The sequence below is a fragment of the Plecotus auritus genome (assembly GCF_963455305.1).
Source record: "Plecotus auritus genome assembly, chromosome: 2".
Lineage (NCBI taxonomy): Eukaryota > Metazoa > Chordata > Mammalia > Chiroptera > Vespertilionidae > Plecotus > Plecotus auritus.
Window position 1 is genome coordinate 202,911,499 of NC_137771.1, and position 9,394 is coordinate 202,920,892.

Here is a 9,394-nt window from a genome sequence, read left to right on the forward strand (position 1 = left end):
AGAGAGATTTGGACTTCTAGCCTCAATAATTATAAGAAAATAAATTTACTATTGTTTAAAGTCATCAAACTTGCCTATTTTTTTTGACAGCCCCAGACAATTAATACAGAGAGGATCATGATTACTTTGTTTGGAGAACTGCCAACTTGCAATCAATATTTATGGTTTGCCAAAGCTATATATGCTTCATTTGCTTTGTAATGCCTCAATAATAGGAAATTACTTCATGAATCATTTTATAAATAACTATTAAAAATAAATCAATATTTATGTATATTAGATTGAAGATACAATCAAATGTCACTTAAAATAAAACCTGTAGAGACATAAACTCGTATTTCATTTATTATTGCTAGGTGAATGTATATTACATTTTAGTGCCACTTGCCAAAAATATTTAAATATTTTCTTAAGCAGGCAACATGTTATTATAGAAACCCATTTCCACTGAAGGGGGATTTGGAGGAAGGATATAGGGGTTTCGCACAGAACTTGAGAACAGGAAGTAAAGCTGAGTCTTCCATGGAAAGAGACCTGGGAAGTAGACAGACAGTAACCACAGCATCTACTCCCACTTAATTTCCCCCTCTCTTCTCAGAGGTTGAATGGTCGGTCATTTCTGCTTTTCTCTGCTCACCTTCTTTACTTTTACAGATTAGAATTCTCTGCTGATTCAGCCATTTGTACATTGTCCTAATGTCCACCCCAAAACTGCCATCTCAGCTCCTGAATCTACTTGCTGTTACAGGTCCTATGCCTGGAACTTAGTGTGTATGCTTTAAATTACAATTCCTGGTAGAGAGAAACGAATAGGCCTGGCTTAAGCTAGACATTTGTCCCTGATCCTATAAACTAAGGCCAATGGATTGAGTTTATGTGAAACACACGGCTGCACACTTAAGGGTTATGGAAAGGGCAGAGTTTTTAAGAAAGAGGTGTGAGAACAAGAATGGAGTTCTAACACAAAATTTTAAAGCATTATAAATTTCATATTGCTATTGTTTTATCAAAAGCTCATTGGGATAAACTTGTTATACTTTATTTTATTTTTATTTAACTTTAAATTTAAGTATCAAAATCTGGGTAATGCTTCAAAACTGTTTGAATTGATAACTATAGTTACATAATATAGTGAGAAAAATAATTAAGAGTTGAATTCAGAAAACCTAGAGACCAAGCCCACCGCCACTCACTAGTCACAAGGTCCTGGGAAAGTCTTGTAACCTCTCTCACCTTCACACTTCTTATTTTTAATATCTAAATAAAAATACATGCTGAATAGGACACCGTATTACTTTGTTGTAGTCCCCATAACAGCTTATATACTGTATAGTCTGCAATTGGTAAGTGTTTGGATGTCATCTGTTCGTTGGCCAATGCCCATTGTATATAATAAAAGGCTAATATGCAAATTGTCCCCTCAATTGGGAGTTCCACCTGGAGTTCCACTGGAAGTTCGACCAGAGGGTGGGGCCAGCTGGCCAACCTCCCACATTCCCTCCCTCCCCAGTTGACCCAGCCCAATCGGCCCCAATCGGGGCGGGTGGGCTGGACCCCACCCATGCACTAATTCATGCACTGGGCCTCTAGTTTGTATTATAACTTCCTTTTTCCGATGCTGTCATGGATGGAATTAGTTCAGTTTGTTTTAGCTGTATGTAACATAAAATGGCTCTTGTTTACATAAGCCTGGGAAGAACTGAATTAAATAACAGAATCTGAGTCCTGTCCAAGTATCAGAATAAGCAGGATCCAAGCTACCCACTGGAGACCTTGGCATAGTCACTTCACTAGAGAGCAATGTCACATGACCAAAATCACATTTCTTCTGTGGGTTATTCAGTTCAAATAGTTTCACATTTCTTCCAAGGACAATGTTGGGTAAAATGTCTAACTTTGAATTTGTCAGCATCACATAGTGGAAATACAGTTCCTGAGACTGATATGTTGGTGACAGGTTCAAGAGGGCAAAATCAGTGAGGCAGAGCATTATCTCAAGAAGTATCTTATCTGATAAAGAGGGAATATCCTAATTGACCATCACGCCCTCACAAAGATGGTGGTGTTCACAGCCACAAGATGGTGGTGCCCAGTCCCCTCAGCCCCGCCAGGGTGGCAGGTGCGTGGCACGGCTGGGCCCACCCCCAGGCGGGTCCAGCTGCTCCGCATGCCTGCCTCCGGAGTTCCCCAGTTCCCTCAGCCCCCCAGCCACCCAGGGCCAGCCCGAGGCACAGGTAACCAGGGCCGGGCCAAGGCTTGTGCTTCCAGCAATGGCAGCAGCAGAGGTGTGATGGGGGCATTGCCTTCCCCTGATCGCCGGGTCACCATCTGCCCCTGAGGGCTCCTGGACTGTGAGAGGGGGAAGGCTGGGCTGAGGGACCTCCCCTCCAGTGCATGAATTTTCATGCACCAGGCCTCTAGTCCTATATAATAGAAGCCTAATATGCAAATTTTCCTCTCGGGCAGTCATTTAACCAGGAGTTCTACTGCTCACTATGACATGTGCTGACCACCAGGGGGCAGTTTGGAACATGGCGGGCATTGGCAATGTGGCACAGGCAGCAGGCGGGAGTGGAGGTGCTGCCGGCCCCAATGGGCCCCGATGAGAGTGGGATCGAGGCGGGATGGTGGAGCATATGAGCGGGTGGTGCCCGGTCAAGGCAGGTGTGAGTGGGGGCCTGATCACCCCGCTGATCACCCTGCAGATGGCAACCAGCTGTGGCAGCAAGAGGGGCAGAGCCACCAACCGGCTCCCAGGTGCAGAGGGAGCGGGGCAGGGGGCCTAACTCCAACTGATCACCCCGCAGGCAATGTGGTGGAACAGGTGAGGGGGTGACGCCAGGCCAAGGCGGGGTGCCAGGTGGGGCTACAGGGCTGTGAGGCCAGGGGCGTGAGCTGGGGCCTGATCTCTGCAGGCCACCCAGAAGGACCCCACCTATGCACGAATTTGTGCACGGGGCCTCTAGTCTACTATAATTGAGCAACAATTATTTTTATCATCCAATTTTGGCTTTGTACTCCTAGCCAATACGGATTTTTTTTCTATCTTGAATTTCAATTATCCTATGGAATTTGCCCATATCCTTTTTCCCTGATTCCATGGGTTCACTCATCTCTGTATCTTTCTGTACATGGCTTAATCATATTTGTATATTTATTAGTTACATTTCTCTATCTCAGTATTCATATGGTATCCCAATACAAGTTCAAGCAACAAACTAGACCCTAAGAAATCAAATGCAAATTCAAATTGCTGGCAGTGATGGAAAAGATTCTGGTTTGACCCAATCAGGGACAACTGTCTATTTAACTGTGCCTGGGAGATAAGTCACAGTGCCAGATGGCTATGCAGCAGTGATGCTGGAGGGGCCATTAAAAGGGGCGGGGCATTTAAGAGCTGTGGGTGATTAATTTTCCTTAAAGAAAAAGAACGAACTGGGCAGGCACACAGAAGGTGTAGATGATAAGCTCTAACACCAGAGCAATATTTATAGGCATCTCCATCTGGATATCTGTGACCTCATTAAATTCAGTCTGTCCAAAACTGAGCTCATTATCTTCATGAGGCCTCCAGCCTTTTGTATTTCCACTTAATACATCACTATTCTCTTGGGCCCCCACACTTAAACGTTATGGTATGTTTTGACTTATTGTCTCTATTATCCCAAATACCCTTTCCACTCAATTAACAAATTAAGTCATTTTTCACTTTCCTTTTTCATGTATCTTTTCTTGTGCCCCCCTCCACCACAAAATATGGAGAGAATCTCTTCTTAATATAAGAAGTCATTGCCAATTTTCTGGACCTCTCCTCTATTACATATCACATTCTGACACATTATATTTTTAATGGTTTTCATCATGATTTCCCTTTATCTTCATTAAAGAAGAGAGAAAAAATAAAGAAACAAAAATAGAAACAAGAAATAAAGGAAGGAAAAGGAGGAAAGAAAGAGGGAGAAAAAATGGATGGAAGAAAGGAGGAAGTGTTTTAAACGTTTTGAGGACACTTCTTGAAGAGATTGTCTGAATCATTACTCTTCTCAAGACCAGCAAAATACACAGAAGGCATAGGTAAAAGCAAGAGTTCTTATGATATTAAGACAAAATAGCTTTCAGGACAGCCCGCAGGTTATTTGAACCCTGTTTTGGGAGTCCATAAGGAATCTATAAATACAATGTACAACAGAGAAACAAGGTCTTCTCATGGATTCCCCAGAAAAAGAAAAATTTGCTCAAGGTGGGTTGATACATGCATTTTTACCTAAAACCCAATAAATTCCACTTCCTTCCTCAACTCCAGATCCTAGAGAATCCTCTTTTCTTCTGATAGATGCACTTAGAAGGCAAGAAAACATGATAGAAACTTCATCAATGCCATTACCTCCCATGAAAAAATAAAGCAAAAACAAAGCCAGGGTCTTGCTTGGATGAAAAATTGCATTTTCCAAAGGAAAATGTCACTATAACTAAAATGTCATTAACTGTGACCCAATTTGGACCCTTCACTCCACTCAGTTATATTAGCCACTTCTCTTTTTTTCTCTGCTCAAACAGTTAAGGGTTAGATACACAATAAAGAGATGGAGGTAGGCTGAGGTTCAGAAGTGCTTCCCATCCCCACATCCAGAGGCAAGATTTTTCTTCCCAATTGTGTGGTAGGAGCTTAATAGATATAAATAGCTGAAAATTAATTTTGGAACCTAGATTATATCATTTGCAGTCTCTAATGGTAATCATCTCATATATCCTCTAATATACATGATAAGTGAGAAAATTTTCAAGAACCAATTCTTTTGACCCTTGATTGTATCTTCATCTGGTATAACCTAGTCCCTGGTTTCCTCAGAAACTGTGTTTCCTCTCAGAAATACAATGGCATGTATGGAGCGACATTGCTTACAAAGATGGTAGTAGTGGAAACAGCAGGGGACTCCAGAAATTTGCTCCTTTTACAGATAACTAAAAAACAATACCTAGCATCATTTAAGAGCTTCACTAGCTCTATAAAGGCCTTAATTCCCCAAGAAGTGGATGGCAACCTTCAACTTGTTGTATTTCCTCTTCTAAGTGTTGTGTAAATTATACGAACAAAGTGGACTATATGATTTTTTCCCCCTAGAAAAGTATGAGAAAATAGCACTTACTTGGAAAAATCGCTGGAGACTTTTTGGACCATTCTTCTATGAGGAGAAATTTTGGGCAGATCCTGTGCATGGTGCATGATGAGGGGATACATGTAGAGTAGTAATGAAACCCTGTGAAGAATGGAATAGATATGTCTCAGTATATTCAGTATTAAAGATATTTTACTCTGAAACATTTGGGTTTGAAAAAGATCATACAATAATACCTTTTAGAACTCACTTTGTATAGGTAATATATGCTGATGGACTAGATAAAATCCCATCGCTAAACTGTAAGAGAAGGGTGGTTGAAAATATTTAGAAATACCATCTTCACATATCTGTAAGGTTAATTCTGTTTTGTGAATATCAATCCATTCTTTTACAGTTTAACTAAAATAACCATTTATGTATATGATTCGTGGTTCAAAAGACTGTCAAAGCTATATCAACTCAGCAAATATTTTGCTTCTCATACTCATGTGGCCGAAAAGTTGGCAACAAGAAAACTTAATAGAGTTACTTTATTACATTTTAATCCTAGATATTATGGTCTGCCAAGAGCATTAAAGTGTTCCTGCAGAAATAAAGCCTCCCTGCAAGCCTTGAAATTAAGTTTTTGTTCAAGTGCTTATAAGCTAAAAGTCATAAGGGATAATTAAATGTACACAAGACAGCAGGTCAGAAAGAAAACGCTGGCTGTCTACATGTAATCACTGACTAAGTTGTTTTGATCCAAACCTTTATTTTTGGCAAACCACCACCTACACAACAATAAAATAATCACCCAGTGAGGAAGGAAATAGCTCCTAATGTCTGCCTCGGGAGGAAGCGGGCACGTGAAGGAAAGTGAAAGGACGTTTCACCATGGAGCGGAATGAACAGCCGCAGAGTGAAGGTCTTCACCACCTTCGGAGGCAGCCTCCCATCCTGCAATGAACCTAGAGATCATATTTTCACATTTACAGTCACACAAAGCATTCATTCGGGGAACACAGACTTTTATAAGAGCATTTTGTGATAGGATTTTTATGGATGGCATTAGAAGAGGCAGTTAGGAGAGTTATAGCAGTAGAATGTGTACAGACTCCTGAAATAGTAAGTAAAACAAACAAACAAAAGTGACAACCCACCACCACAAAGCAAACCAAAAAAAAAAAAAAAACAAAACCTTTTCTCTCCATTCATAATTCAGAAACATTATAAGGAAAGAGCCAAAACAATTTTTTTTTAAATAATAGTATTATGGTGATCTCTCTGAAAAAAAAAAAAAAGAGTTGTGAAATATTTTTAGGATGTTTATTTTTCAACACATTTATTAAGCTCCTACCACTGGCATGGAAGATTAAGCCTATTAAGCCTACTTTTCAGTGAACTGGACATAATACAGTGAATGGCTTTCACAATGTGATTCACACAGTATATACTCATGCTTTAGTTGGCATGGCAATACTTCAAGTTAAAGAAATCCCTTCATTTTTAAAAGCCATTCCCCAAGCAAGAGGATCCAGTTTACTTCTGTTATGACAATGCTGGGTGCCCATATTGGGTTGTCCAGCTGAGCAGACCTTCTTTTCTTGTTCAAGTATGTCACACTGTAGAAACCTGAGGAAAACCAGGTCCCTCTCTCTTCCTTCCTCTCTGAAACCAATAATATATATATATATATATATATATATATATATATATACACACACACACACATATAAATATATATTTTATTAAGGTATTTTATATGTGTGTATGTGTATATATATATACACATACACACACACACATATATATATATATTTTATTAAGATATATATATATATTATTAAGGTGTATATATATATATATATATTTTATGTGTACATATCTTACATTTTAAAAATGAAACCACTTCACAAGCTAATTCTAATGTATAGCCAGGACTGGAAATTATTGAGCTCTGCTGGCAGGATAGAAACGGGATACTCTCACCAAACTTGACTCCGAGTCACCTGCGGGGAGAAAGAGGACATTCCAGTGCTGCATGGTGGCCCCAGCAGAGTTGATGGTGGTGGTGACAGAGTTGTTGCACGTTTGCTTGTACGTGTGTTTGGGGAAGAGGCAGCTTAGAATCATACAACTCCACTGGCTGTGGGGAGATTAGACACCTACTTCACTCTCAGTAGGTAAACAGGAGTATTAATGTATTTCTGTGAGGAAAATAGAAATTTTAAGGTGAAATAAATCTGGTGGCGAGTTTTAGGGAAGAAACACAAAGGCCATTTTACCAAATCTGAGTATAAACCTTAGGAGGCCAGTGTAGCAAACGATTAGACAGCTCGGATGTGGGGAATGAGCAGGGAAAGCTATCGAATTAGACTGGACCTTCCACTTCCTCTTTTGCTCTATTTGTGTGTGCTACTCACAATAACAATGATTTACTGTCTAATCAAGTTGCACAGAGCATTCATTAAATGACATTCATTTGCTCAACAACTATGAAAACAGGTATATTTGCTGTTGTCCTCTCAATGCCTGATTGTGAATGTTTATGCTAGTAAATTATCACAGAAGAGAGTAAACAAGATAAAATAATAAATCCTTCCCAGTTTACCTAGAACCTAGGCTCACAGTTGTCTATGTCTCTGTTTTTTTGCTTTTTAGCTCATTTTATTTCATGTGATTTTGTGTTGAAGAGACTTAACAATACTTATTTACCTTTAGCCAGAATATTTAACCTCACACAATGCAGCTTTCCCCATAACTAGAATATAAATTTACACAGTGCACATTTTCCATCTCCTTTGTCTAACTTATGCTCTAATACAACACTTATCTCACTTTCCATACCACACAAATTTATATCTTCTTAGTTTTATTTAAATCACATACTCTTTTATTATGTATGTCACAGGATCAGATAGAGTGGATAATGTAGAGAAAATAATGTTAATGAAACTGGTTACTTCCTCACTAATGCAAGCAAATTAAAAGGATGGAACTTAAGCTCTCCTACATGCCAGATAGTATATGGGATCGGTGGCTCAAGCTTAGTGTGTATCAGAATCACTGGGAAGGCTTGTTAATACACAGAGTGCTAGGCTGTTCTCCCAGGGCTTCTAAATTGGTATGAGATGAGCCCAAGAATTTGTATAAAATACTATGCAATGGTTTGCTACTGAAAACCTCTTTCTTACTCCATACTCAGTACTGTCATTCTGGTAGATTGAAATTGGCCATGATGGATGGAAGTATTTATAACACATAAATCCACAAATGCTACAAATCAGGGATTCTTTCCCTCTCCTTCCTTCCATCTTTCTCCCATGAACAAGTTTTTAAACATTTCCCAGCAAATCACTGAGGACATTGGAATGTCTTTTAAAGCTCAATTTCTAGTTCACATTTCTGGTTCAATTTCTGGTTAAATTGTTGTTAAGAACCAATGATCTATGGGAAAAATTCTAGTAAAAAAAAAAAAGCAGACAAATACATAGTACTTGGTGTATAATATATAATGTTATTTATAATCGGGGGGGAAGAATATTTATTATCTTTTGGGGGAAAAACTAATGGAGTAAGTTTGGTTTGAGCTTAGATTTGAATGCTGTGTAGGACTTAGGCTCAGAGAACATTTGGAAAGAAAGAGGACATTTCTGTTGACAACAATGGATAGCAAAGGAACATGTTTGGGGAGCACATTAATTTCAGATTAATTCCATCAAGGCCAATATACATTATTGAAATTATAGTACTTGCCTAATATCTTTCCCACTAGACCAGAGGCGGAGAATCTTTTTCCTTCCAAGGGCCATTTGGGTATTTATAATATCATTTGCTTAATATAATTCACTTAATGTAAATTTATATTGCTATGAAAAAAAGCTTCTAGATTTATTGAATTTCAAGTCCTGCCTGAAGTTGGCTCAGCAGGGCCAGAAAAAATGATTTCATGGGCCTTAAATGGCCTGCAGACGTTTTCCACCCTTGCACTAGACTATAGGCTCCATAGAGGCAAGAATTTTGCCTGCCATGGTGTACCAAGCTCCTAACAGAATATCTGGTACTTTTACAAAGAAGTATCTTTAATATATAATCTACTTAAACCAAGTACAGACACAGACTTTTAAGGAAAAAAATATTTCTCACTGATTGTGTACTTAAATCTGTCATAGGCTAATATCCAGAAAGCCTTCAAAATCCAAAGGTAAAATTCAGATAAACAGTAATACATGGGAAAACACATATAACTATTTTATTTAAGATCACATTTCACCTAAAATGAAGAAACTGGTTGT